Here is a 14,170-nt window from a genome sequence, read left to right as displayed (position 1 = left end):
GTATTGTTTTTGTTTTTTGAGCTATCATTGTAATGAACAAAATGAAATGAGGGGGTGTTGGTCAATTTTGCATCTTCATAAAACCCACAACACACAGAGAGAGCAAGAGATTCATAAACTGACCACACAGCAATTCAGAGCAGGACACCAACAGGGAAACCAAAGAGGAATTGAGGAATAATGCCACAATCATATACGGTCAATAAGGGCTACACACCGAGTACCCTTGCTCCAGAAGCCCCCAGAAAGAGCCTCCATACTGAAATGCTCCATGTTTCAACAATAACATCCAGAGCAGGGATGGGGAACCGGTGGATCTAGAAATTGTTGGACTCCAATTCCCAATAGCTACAGAATGGGCTGGTGGAAGTTGGAGCCCAACAACAGCTGGATGATAGCCAGTTCCCCATTTTTGATATGGAGTGCCCTGCACCCTACAAACCTCTAGAAAGTTTAAGACCTACCAATGAACCCCTCTTCTCTGAGTTGTGAATTTATTTCATTTTCTTGTGGTGTTTCAGAAGTAGATAAAGATGACCCCATTCTGTTCTGCTTAGAGAATTTTTTTTTGTAACTTGTAAACGCTTAATAAATCTTTTTTTTTTTTTTAAGAGAATTTAGGCCTGTTAGGTGTCTGCCTGTTAATTCTTTTGCCATTTGTAGGGTTTTTTTTAGTTCATGATTTAAAGGGTCATCTTGTTTTGGCGAGTGGTGGCTGAACAAGCAGTTCAGAAACCTTGTCAAGAAATAAATACATAAAAGACTAAATATACATTATTAAACAAGTATGTGTTGGTGCCATGATGTGGAGAGTTCCCAGACTCTCCCAGACACATTCTGGAATGAACATGGAGATATAAACTGTTCTGAATCACTGGCCTACCTGGCAGCGAGTCCAAAGCCCAGGGACCAATCCACACCAGCAAAGTCCACAGGTCAGGAAACACAGCCCAGGGTCAATCCAAGTAGCCAAGTGCCAAGTCCGAAGTCCAGCAGTCAGGACACAGTCCAGAGTCAAACCCAAAGCACAGTACTGTGGAGATTTAGGCGCATCCAAGCCAAGGTCCTTCAACATGGGCAGTTGAGCAGACACAGCACCTCAGCTCTGCTGCCCTTTTATACTCTGCATTCTGATTGCAGCACCTGGGCTTGATGAAGCATGTGACCCTCACCTGTTCTGAGCCTACTCCAGCTAAGGAATCACACACCTCCTCTCAGAGCTAGTGAGCTCCACCTGGCCAGCTAAGGAGCTGGGCTATGGGCCCTTGCCTCTCTCAGTCTCCTAGAGTGTATCTCCTGCTGCTCCCTACGCCTCAGAGCCTGTCATGTTTGTGGAGACGGGCCCCTGCTGGCTCTGATGATGGGTCCTGCTTCCTCTGATTCCTGTGCACTGACCTTCATCCCCTCACCATCCTCCATTACTCTGTGAGTACTCCCCCCCCCCATCCTCTGCTTGCCCTGGTGTATCCCAGTCCTGGCTGCACCCCTCTCTGGGATCCTCTTCCTCCTCTCCTTCATCCTGCCAGTTCCTGACATAAACCAAGTAATGGTGGCTGGTAATAAACCATTATAGCTTTACACTTGTTATGGAAGTGCGGTCTTCAACTGCCTCTCTGGGGAAAGTGTAACCTGCATCAGTCCTCAGCGCTAAGATTGTGCTTCCTGCCATTCCCTGTGCAAAAGGTGGTCTGACCGGAGAAACTCCTGTGCCGTACTAGGAAAGGCAGCTCAGGCTTTGAGAACTGACAGGGCCACAAGGGCCCTCAGTAATAATGTGGTGGTCTTTGCTAATAACTAGGATTGTGGTGACTTACTTTGGGTTCAATCCATATGAATCGATGCTTTGACATTGTCTTCAGTAAGATGTGGATTGTAACCTGTGGGTTACAATCAGGTAAGTGGTCTAACTCCCCTTTACCCCCCTGTAACTACACTTACCTGTTGTGTAAAAGTTGAACCACTTATGTGTGATTTAAAAGTAGCTATAGGGACGCGGGTGGCGCTGTGGGTTAAACCACAGAGCCTAGGACTTGCCGATCAGAAGGTCGGCGGTTCGAATCCCTGTGACGGGGTGAGCTCCCATTGCTCGGTCCCTGCTCCTGCCAACCTAGCAGTTCGAAAGCACGTCAAAGTGCAAGTAGATAAATAGGTACCGCTCCTGCGGGAAGATAAATGGCGTTTCCGTGCGCTGCTCTAGTTCGCCAGAAGCGGCTTAGTCATGCTGGCCACATGACCTGGAAGCTGTACGCTGGCTCCCTCGGCCAATAAAGCGAGATGAGCGCCGCAACCCCAGAGTCGGCCACAACTGGACCTAATGGTCAGGGGTCCCTTTACCCTTTACCTTATAGGGGACATGGTTTGGCTAAAAATCAGCAAGACACAGATTATAGGGTTTCTGGATTTTATTATTTCTCTCCCCCTCCTTACTAATTCAAGCACAGCAGCAGGGATTTTGTATTGATCACCTTAGACCATGAAGGCAAATAATTAAACTCTCTGGTCCAAGAATGGACAGTTTATTTGAAAACAAGTGCTCCCAATTCACTGGGAAGGCAGCCAAAATGTCGCTAGCACTTACGAGGAATAGGAGTGGGGATGGTCGCAGGAGATAAAAGAAAATCTAATCTGTGGGTGATGTGTAAATGAAATAATGATTAAGAGAGGAATCTATTAAACGTGAGGAGGAAGGGATAATGTGGCCTGTGTGGGCTATTGGAATTGGTAGACAAAGACATTGCCTTCTCTGGACCACAGAAGAAGAGTGTCGGGTATGAATTATGGATGCTAGGGCTTGTGGAAGGGATTGTCAGCCATTAATTTATCTGAGGTTAAACAAAAGAGCAGAAAGCCTCACAGCGTTGACCTTCACAGAGCACATGAAATGTGAAGATTTTATCACTGGGTGACTGCAGAAACCATTATGTCATGGGGAAAGTAGCCATAAGTATTGGGCTTCAATTATATAAGACATCAGCATCCATCAACATCTATAAATAATATGAGAAAACTCTTAGGCCTGAAATGCATGCTGCAGGGAAACAATTGGGCATCACCATGTTGAATCTCTTTCCACAGTTCCCTCATAATGTGCACTGGGTGGCGGGGCTGGAGAAATGATGTGCTATCGTCCCATTAGCATTTCCTGCTATCACAGAAGTACAATAGGGGGCAAGGAAACACAAAGAAGGTTGTGGAGTGGAGACTTGTGACCATCCAGATGTTCAACTCCAGCTTCTCTCACCTCCAGCCAGCAAGATCAATTATCAGAGATATGGAAATTGTAATTGAGTAACATCTGGAGAGACACACGTTCCCAACACGAATGCAACAATTTCACATCAGTGGAGCATGACACTCTTAATCCCAGAGTTGTGGGTACGAGCCCCATGTTGGGTGAAACATTCCTGCATTGCAAGGGGTTGGACTAGATGACCCTTGTGGACCCTTCCAACTCCACAGTTCTGTGGTTCTATTACAGTGGTACCTCGAGTTACAAACGCCTCAGGTTACAAACACTTCAGGTTACAAACCAGGTTAACCTGGAAGAGTTACCTTGAGTTGAGAACTTTGCCCCATGATGAGAACGGAAATTGTGTGCCGGCGGTGCAGCAGCAGCAAGAGGCCCCATTAACTAGAGGCCCCTCTAGTTAAGAACAGTTTCAGGTTAAGAATGGACCTCTGGAACAAATTTAATTCATAACTAGAGGTACCACTGTACTTTGGGGGGGGGGGGGCATCAGTGGTGACCACACCTCCTTCCTGTAACATAGAGCTAGGTCCTTAGATGCAAATATACAGTACTTCCACAATATATCTGATGGAAAGATCACCATCCTTTACATGGAAGTAAATGTCATTGAAACTAACACTACCAGTGTAGTAAAGTGGTTAGTGTATTAGCCTGGGACCTGGGAGACCAGGGTTCAAATCCCCACTTGGCCATGAAGTTCCCTGGGTTGACCCTGGGCCACTCACTGTCTCTCGGCCTAACCTACCTCACAGGGTTGTTGTGAGGATTAAATGAGGAGAGGGAGACCCTTATACACTACTTTAGGCTCCTTGGAGAAAAGGTGGGCTATAAAAGCCATAAATAAATAAAAGAAATACCTCAAAGTAATTAGAAGTGAAGAAAACTAAGCAAATCACCACCCCGATTACCCATACTATACTATGTAGTAATAATATGTCATCAGATCCTTTGAACAGGCAGGCTGGTTAGCATGATAAGTAGGCCGAGGTGCCCTGTCTTTCTATGCTAGAGAAAGAGTTTAGGTTTTTTAATATATATATAACCCCAAGGGTAGAGTGGGGTGTTATAAGATACAATATGAGTTGTAGGGAGCACTGCTTGCTGAGAAGTGTGGTATTAGAGGGCAGTCAGCAAAAAAACAAAACAGGAAACAGTGAAGGAAGAAGAAGTGCCTGGGCTTAGGCAGAATCCCAGAGCGATGCAGCTGCTGTTGTACAATCTTTCATTTTGTAACTAAACCTTGCTGAAACTTCACTTGCATGACTCAGTTACCTGGGGCAACAAAACAAAGAGTGCTAGATGAAACTGACATAAGGTAGCTGTTGCCTGTAGGACCCACTTACAGTCACTGCTATTAAGAGGTGGTGGGTGCAGTTTAAAGTTTTCTTCGTAGTTTTTATCGGTACAGTACCAACAACTGACCAGCCAAGCAACTTTTGAAACATTGCAAATAAAGCCAACTCACGGGAGTCTGCACCACAAAAGAAGGTGTGCAATCCTTAGTTAACAGGGAAGGGAGTCTGTTAATATTTTATACTCTTAAACAGCTCCTCTGTACGATCAGTTCATGGCCTCAGGAGAAAACGGGTTAGGACTTCGGTTTGAAAAGATAAAGACACTCTTAAATTGGTTTCTTTGTATACCTATACTAGCTGATTCAATGCCCTCAAAGGGTTCCCAAGGTGGCCACAACATTGACATGATACAAAATTATACAAAATCATGCCAAATTAAAAACAGGGAACACTGAGCAGGAAAGCACACAAGCCACACATCCATTTAGCAGGCAAGAATTTAAAACAGAGTCTCCCTCCCCTCACAGTTCTTCCTCTGGAAACAGCTGCCCCACAAAGGCTCCTAGGGCTATGAAAATCCAAGGCTGTTAGGCTTTGGAATCTCCCCTAGAAATTTGATGTTGAGCAAGATCTGTTGGAGTGTCAACATGTGGAACTTCCATTTTATGCTCAGCCTGTATATATTTGTAAATAGACCTTGTATCACAGAAATGCAAAAAATAAAACGGGTCAAATGCCTGGTGGAATTTAAATATTTTAACCACCTGCCTAAAAGTGATCAGTGAGAGAGTAAATGGGACTTTTATTGGGAGAAAGTTTCTGCGTGTTGCAACTGAGAGGTCCTGTCCCATCTCTCAGCCATCCAACTGTACCTCTGCCAGGGGGTGACACATGGAGCAAAAGCTCTGGTGATGTTCAGGGCCGAATTTAAGTTTGATGAGGCCCTCAGCTACTGAAGGTAATGGGGCCCTTTATATGTCCAGCTGTCCTTTGTCAACAACAAATTGTCACTGTTTTTTGTGTTGAATATATGCTATATGGTAATTTATGGACCTAATAGGTATCTAAAGCTGTTTGCACATAACAAAATATGTATTTTATCAAATTAATTGTTGAACTTATCTTATATTTTGGAAAGGTACATCAAGCTTTTCCCCCTCTAATTTGTTGGGGGGTCCCCAAGAGAGTGGGGTCCTAAGCTATAGCTATTTTAGCTTATACAGTGGTAACCTCGGGTTAAGAACTTAATTCGTTCTGGAGGTCTGTTCTTAACCTGAAACTGTTGATAGCCTGAGGCACCACTTTAGCTAATGGGGCCTCCCGCTGCCCCCGTACCACCGCTGCCGCGCGATTTCTGTTCTCATCCTGAAACAAAGTTCTTAACCGAGGTAATATTTCTGGGTTAGCGGAGTCTGTAACCTGAAGCGTCTGTAACCTGAAGCATCTGTAACCCGATGTACCACTGTACGTAAATCCGGCACTGGTGATGATTGCACATGCGGGGGGGAGTGTCCTTCAAATATTCTAGTCTCAAACCAGTTAGGGCTTTGTAAGTCATAACCAGCGCAGTGAATCAAGCCTGTAAATGAACCCAAAGTCAGTGCAGGTTAAATAAAACGGGAGTGAGTGACCATGACGTCATCCGGAAAGCAAATACCAGAAACAACTTTGGCCGCTGCATTTTCCGCTAGCTGCAGCTTCGAAATCATTTTTAAGGGCAGTCCCAGGTCAAGTGCATTACAGATGGTACAGCTGTCAAACAGGGAAGATTTTCACAGCACAGGACTGAAGCCAAGCTAAGGCATTATTCCCTCATAACCGAGGACAGTGCGTCAAGATAACTATGGCTTGAAATCATTTGCCTACCAGGTATTTACATAAAGCCAGTTTTAAAAACTCCCCTGGTTTCTTTTAGTTTTGTTCTTGGGTGTGTGTTTCAGCTGCACAGGGTAAGTTTATTCAAGCAAGCTGCTCCTTCCTGAAAGTCAAAATATACTGTTGAACGTACAGTTACACAATCCCCTAGCCATTGTCAGTGGGGGATTACTCAGAGGCATTTGAGTGCCATTGTGGAGAAATCGTCCAAAGCCTTACCCAAAGCCCTCAGATAACCTCTGCTTTTGTTGAAGTCTGGTTTCAGAATTCAGGTATGTGTGTAGGTGTCAATGTGTTTTTTCTGGATGGGAGACAGGAATTTTGATGAGATTTGTATTAGATGGCTCCACCGGGCTTTTTAATTTCTTTCGTATTTTTTTCCTAGAAGGCAAGCCTTACTTGAACCACAATCCTATAAAATGCAGAAACATTCCTGCTGCCCTTACAGCATGGATTGAGGCAGGAACTGTTTAAGCCCCCCTGCCCCAAACCTCAGCTGACAGCGCCACCTATAGGTGAATCTGCCTGGCACATTAGCTAAAGTAGCATAAAAAAGTGCATTGCCTTGATTGTGTAAAAATAGCTTCTTCTAGAGGTTTTGGCACAGCAGAATCCACCAGTCCTTTAAAGTGGTCCACGGGGGGGGGGGGGAGTTTGATATACTTCCTGTTTTGATGCTAATATGGGCTGCATATTTTTTTTCTGTGGGGTGGTGGGAAGGATCGTCAAGCCTCTCAACCCGTGGCTGGTTTTGACTTCATAGGTGGAAACTTCGTCTAGCACCACAATGGGGCTGGGAATTAGATTAGTAGAACTGACAAGTTTGTTTTTTGCATTAAAAAATAAATAAATACTCAGTTACTGCTGCCAGCAGCCAGAGCAAAGTGTCTCTGCCTTACCATTAAGTATGGATGGAAGGCTCTGTTAATTTCGGTTCTCTCCGTTTTCTCATTTTTCAAGTCTTAAATCAATTTCTCTACATTTCTGCAGCAATTTGTGATTTTTTTAAAAAGATCATTTCTTGCATTTTAGTGTGAATTTCTCATAATGAACACATTTTGTGTGTAGTTTTGATTAATGAACACATTTAGGGCAAGCAATTTCCCCTTTTAAGATGTGTGTTCATATGCTATTCCCACTAATATATCCATTTTCATGCACTTTCCCCCCTACGTGATGACCTCTGGAGAGAGACAGAAGGAGGGTGTCCCTGAAAATCCTCCTGATCTTCCAGAAGTTTTGGAAACCATTGACCATGATATTATTCTGGAGTAGCTGTATGAGTTGGGAGTGGGTGGCACTACTCTGCTTCCTTAATCCAATAATATGAACTAACAATGGAATTTCATTTGACATCAGGTGAGCTGCTCCCTCTTGAAATGGCTGGGGAATTTCATCCAAGAACATTTGGCAAAATTCCCATCAGCATAAATTTTGCCACTCACAAATAACATGGAGCATTTTGGGGACGTCACCTTGGGTAAGCCCTTGAAATAAGGCACAAAGGAGATTCAAATAAAGCTGATTAGGCAAGGGAAAGGTATTGCAGAGAAAGTGAGCATAGGAAATATAGGCCCTGCTACTGCTGGGATCAAGTTGAAGGCAAATATTCGCTGTGCTAGGAGGTCAGGCAGCTCTACGGAGGCTCTGACTATGTAGGTCTGTGGGACTGATCTCTGAGGACTTGCCTAACTTTGCATACCATCTAACCTATATAAACAGCATCAGTAATAAAGGATTTCCTGTTCTTTTTGGAAGCTTGGCATCCCCAAAGTCTATTTATAGGCAATAGTCCTATAGTTCATTTGTAAGCATGTGATGACATATGGTGAGCTGTCAGTACAGTTTCTTTTGAAGCAGGCGGAGCGCAAGAAATCCTCCTGCATTCCAGAACTCTGAGCATGTGTCAACTATCTATACAGCCCTCGGTAACATAAGAGAAAGCAATCTGTGCACACAATGGGACACACGTATTTATAAGCAGCACTAGAGAAAGGCAGAGAGCCTGGAATTGGGGTTTCCAGTTTTTCACTAAAAACAAAACAAAAAATCTGGTACCTTAGTTTGAGTGAATCTGAAGATGTACAGAGTTCCAATCTGCCTAGGGGAACATTTTCAGGACAGTGGGAGAGAGGAACCTAATGGGACAACCCCATCATCTGCAGCCAGGTTTGCTCTTTTTAACCAGACCAAGGTTCTAGTCCATACACAGCTGTAACCAGAAACTAAACCGGAAAGTAAAAAGGCAGCCATCTGCAATTAGCAAAACGGCAACAGCATTCTCACCAGGTAGAAATGTCGTAAGATTTGTAGAACTAAAGAAAGGACACTCACAAGCACATATGTTTAAAATGGGTTCCCAGTTTCCCAGCAGATGTGCCAGCAGACACCTTGACTCTTAGTGGTGTGTGTAAAGTCCAGTCAAAGGCGACTATGGGGTTGCGGCCCTCATCTCGCTTTTGAGGCCAAGGGAGCCGGCATTTGCCCACAGACAGCTTTCTGAGTCATGTGGCCAGCAGGACTAAACTGGCCAGTGTGGTGTAGTGGTTAAGAGCGGTAGTCTTGTAATCTGGGGAACCGGGTTCGCGTCTCCGCTCCTCCACATGCAGCTGCTGGGTGACCTTGGGCCAGTCACACTTCTTTGAAGTCTCTCAGCCCCACTCACCTCACAGAGTGTTTGTTGTGGGGGAGGAAGGGTAAGGAGAATGTTAGCCGCTTTGAGACTCCTTAAAGGGAGTGAAAGGCGGGATATCAAATCCAAACTCTTCTTCTTCTTCTTCTAAACCACTTCTGGCACAGCAGAACACCATGACGGAAGCCAGAGCACACAGAAACACCGTTTACCTTCCTGCCGGAATGGTACCTATTTATCTACTTGTGTGCTTTCTAACTGCTAGGTTGTCAGGAGCTGGGACAGAGCAACGGGAGCTCACCCTGTCATGTGGATTTGAACTGCTGACCTTCTGACTGGCAAGCCCACAAGGCTCAGTGGTTTAGACCACAGCGCCACCATGGAGTGAACACATAGCCGACCCTCAGCAAGGCAGGCAAGGAAACCACATTCCACACCAGACACAGACAGTCCACAAGCAATCAAAGGACGCTCCTGTGATCAAGGAGCAGATTTTTGTCTATGTTGGGATACAATTGGGTGCCATTTTGAATCAGGATGGCAGATGGAACATTTCAAGACAGCACTGACTTTTTTTGTTCCTTAAAATTTCAAAACAATGCTGGGTATGAGGCTGTTAGTTCTAAATAAATTCTAATGTGCCCTGAGAAGGAGAAAAATAGAAACCTCTTTTTTTTCAGAAGAAGAAAACTTTCAGCACAGCATTAGCTAAAACCATTTTAAGCAAGCCTTTCCTTTCCCCCTCTAAGTAGAGAATAATTTTCTTCCTTCGGAACTGCCGAGTAATTGTAACATAGCAAAACAGAAATTAATTGTTATGGAAATTCAGGCTAGATCTGACCCTGATTCCAAGCTTTTCCCATTTTTGCAGGGAAGCTACTAAAGGAGTTTGGGAACTGGGATTAAAAGAAATTATCCTCTTTCTTCCCCTTGGTACTAAACAATCAGTGTTTTTCAATAAGAAGGCAGATGTTTCTGTTTATGATGAATGCTTGTGCATGGATGTCAGGGAACTGCCATCGGAAGGAAGGGAAGTGAAAGGGCTCACACAGGTTGGGAGAGACTCAGCAGCTGAAGAGGGAACCAGTAGGGGGAGAGGAGCTGAGCTGAGGGAAAGTGAGCTGGAGGGATGGCTCAGAGACACTTCCAGCGAAAACAGTGGGGAGGTTTCAGGACCTCCTGTAGGGACACCCACTCCTCGCCGGAAACTGTCACGCAGAGAGTCCAGAAGACGTGTTTCCGTTAAGGAGCTTTTATGTTGGAAGCGATTCCGAAAGCAACCACTGTCGGAACCTGCCAGCGACTGACGGAGCCATGTTTAAGGGGCTCCGTTACAGACAGAGGTTTGCAAACTTGACCAAACTCTGAGGGACTAGGATTTTACACACAAGCAGCTCATCGTCCCATCACAGCATTCCGACAGTCTCCGTGAGCAGCTTGTGCAGGAGAAGGCATCATGAGCAACCCAGCCGGAACCGGAGAAGCAGGAGCTGGAGCGGGTCCAAGCCTGGAAGAAAGGTACCGGGTGTTGGAGGTCCAGCTAGCGCTGCAGACGGCGAGGCTCGAGGAGAGGAGGGCTCAGGATGCAGACAAAAAGGGGAAAGACACCCAGCTCGTCAGAAAGGTACCAGGATTGGTGCAGAAGTTTGGGGGGGAGCCCAAAGACTATCATGGCTTTCGGACAGAGATGCAATATGCCCTCAATCTGCAGTTTGATGAATTCCCTGACGAGGAATCAGGAGTGGCTTTCGTGATTGGGCATCTTGAAAAGGGGGCGAGAGACTGGGTTAGACCCCTGATGGCAGCGAATAGTGACGTCCTAAAGGACACGATGAAGTTCTTTCGCGCCATGGATCTGATGTTTTCCAGCGATATTGAACAGGGAGTGGTCCGCAGACAGTTAATGGCTTGCAAACAGGGGAGCCGATCTGTCCGTGAGTACTGGACTGAGTTCACCATGTTGATCCATAAATTGGGGTGGGATCTATCGGCGGAACCCATTCAAATGCTCTTTGAAGAAGGGCTTTCTTCGGCTGTGAAAGACGAACTTTCCCGGGCGCCCAGGGCGGAGTCTATGGACCAGCTGACCAAATCAGCGCTGACCATAGGAGCGCGCCAGGAGGCGAGAGCATTGGAGAGGCAGGAAGGGAAGGGGGAACGTTGGAAGGAGTTCCGCATTCCAGACATTCCAGAGCCAACTTTCCCGCCGGCAGAGCCGATGGAAATCGGAACAGCGCGCGCGCGCGCAGTTTCAAAGCCCAGTGAGGGGGGAAAGAAGGAGGAAAAAGGCGCCCGGAAATGCTATCTCTGCCAACAGCCAGGTCACTTTGCCAGAGTCTGCCCCCAGAGGAAGGAATGGCAAGGGATGGTAGGAGCTGTGGAGGGAAGAGAGGAAGAAATACCGAAGCAAGTAAAAGCCAACGCCTGGCTGCCACCGTCGGGGCACAGCAGCCAGGCCAAAGAGCAGTGAAAGTGCCCACGCCAGAACCTCCTAAACCCGCCCTAGTGATAGAAGTGGCGCTAGAGCTGCCAAACGGACACCCTCTAAAGATAAAGGCGCTGTTGGACTCAGGCAGCTCCTGCAATTTCATGAGCAAAGAGTTTGCAGCTGAACACCAGATACAGACGATCCCTTTAAGCAACCCCCTGCAGGTGACCACGATCGATGGCAGGGAGCTGTTGGGAGGAGAAGTCAGCTTGCAGACCGTCCCAATGATAATGAAGGTGGCAAGGCACACCGAACTGATAGCGTTTAATGTGGCCACCTTGGGAGGAGCTCCCATTATATTGGGGATGAGCTGGCTAGCGTTACATGATCCGCTGGTGGGCTGGCATCAGAGAGTGGTTTCTTTTGGTTCAGCACATTGCTTAGAACACTGCAAAGAGGGAAAGGGTTTGGCAGGGGCCCAAGCCACCCTAGCAGGGACTGAAGTAACGGAGAACGTGAAGGTACCACGACAATACGCAGATCTCCGCGACGTCTTCAGCGAAAGGGAAGCTGACCAACTACCCCCGCATAGACCCTTTGACTGTCAAATCAACTTACTCCCTGGGGCACAGCTCCCTGTAGGCAAGCTGTACGCCATGTCAGACAGAGAGATGCAGGAGCTAAGAGAGTTCATTGACAAGAACCTGAAGAGAGGGTTCATCAGAGAGTCCAGGGCGGTGGGGGGCAGCCCAGTGTTTTTTGTGGATAAAAAAAACACGAACAAGCCGAGGCTTGTGTGTGACTTCAGGGCCTTAAATGCAGTGTCAGAACCAGTGGCTTTCCCTATGCCCAGGATTGACGACATTTTGACAAGGGTCAGGAAGGGAAAGATTTTTACTAAACTGGACCTAAGGGGGGGCGTACAACCTGATACGAATAAGGAAGGGGGATGAATGGAAAACCACCATGTTCACCCCTTTGGGGGCATTTGAATATTTAGTTATGCCCTTCGGCCTACAAGGAGGCTCCGCGTGCTTTCAATCGTTTATGAACCACGTCCTGGGGCCTTTGCTTTACAAGAATTGTGTGGCCTTCTTAGACGACGTGTTGGTGTATTCTGAGAATGAGGAGCAGCATGTGAGAGACGTCAGAGAAGTGTTGAGCAGGCTGCAAGCCAACCAGCTGTGGGTGAAACTGGAGAAGTGTCAGTTTCATACCAAGGAGGTGGAATTCCTGGGGTATCGCCTGTCAGACAAGGGATTGGCCATGGATCCCGGCAAGGTCCAGGCGGTGCTGGAATGGAAAACACCCAAAACAAGGAAGGATGTGCAGAGGTTCCTAGGATTTGGGAACTTCTATCGTAAGTTCATCCGAAACTTTGCCCACCTGACGGCGCCCATTACGGACTGTCTCAGCAGTAAGAAGAAGTTCGTTTGGACTGAGGAGGCGGAGCGAGCATTTGAGGAACTAAAAAGGGCCTTCGCCTCGGAACAACAACTCCTGCATGTGGATTTACAAAAACCGATGAGAGTGGAAACTGACGCATCAGACAGAGCGATTGGGGCGGTGCTTCTGCAGCCAGGGAAGGAGGAGTCAGAGTGGAGACCGTGTGCCTTTTTTTCGCGAAAGCTGAACAAATCCGAGAGGAACTACACGGTGTATGCCCGAGAACTACTAGCCATTCATGAGGCGTTCCGGAGATGGAGGCACCTGCTAATTGGCGCACAACATAAGGTGCAAGTGTGCACTGACCACAAGAACCTAGAGTATTGGAGGACGGCACGAGTGCTCAACCAACGGCAAGTGAGATGGGCCCAGGAGTTCTCCAAATTTAACTTTGAGATTTGTTACGTGCCAGGCCCAGAGAACATTAGGGCGGACGCTCTCTCACGCAAACCTGAATATTTGGAGGGGGAGGGAGCACCCGAAGAGAGACATGTCATTCCAGAGGACCGCTGGGTGTGTGGGGCGGCATTGGTGGGACAAAGAGAACTGGTAGAGGAAACAGAGAATGATGAATACGCCCAGAATAAGCTCAGAGGTCTTAGGGGTGAGGGAGAGGAACCAGGGGGTTTCGAGGAAAGAAATGGAGCTTTGTATTACAAAGGGGCACTGTATATCCCTGAAGGAGACTTAAGGGGGAGGGTACTCAAGCAGTTGCACGACAGCCCCACGGCGGGGCATTTTGGACAACACAAAACCATGTGGTTGGTCACCAGGGAATTTTGGTGGCCTAAGGTGAGGGAAGATGTACGGGAGTATGTAAGAGGGTGTGAGCAATGCCAGCGAGCCAAAGGGGAGAGGCGGGCACCGGCGGGGCTATTAGAACCCTTACCAACCCCAGAACGACCTTGGGAGGCAGTGTCGATAGATTTTATGACTGATCTGCCGAAGTCCAAGGGGAAAACAGCCATCATGGTGGTGGTAGACCTACTAACAAAGATGTGCCACTTTGTAGCCTGCTCGCATGCAGTCACGGCGGAAGAGACAGCGAAGTTATTTGTAGAACACATTTTTAGGTTGCACGGGGTGCCATTGAGGGTGGTCTCAGACCGAGGAAAACAATTTACTTCCAGGTTCTGGAGGAAGCTCATGAGCTTACTGCAGGTGGAGGTCAACTTTTCGACTGCCCGGCACCCTGAAACCAACGGGCAGGCGGAAAGAGCAAACGGTGTCCTCCAGCAATACCT

This window comes from Podarcis pityusensis (assembly GCF_964106645.2).
Source record: "Podarcis pityusensis genome assembly, chromosome: 11".
In the NCBI taxonomy this organism is placed as follows: Eukaryota; Metazoa; Chordata; class Lepidosauria; order Squamata; family Lacertidae; genus Podarcis; species Podarcis pityusensis.
Note: the sequence above shows the minus strand (reverse complement) of the source record.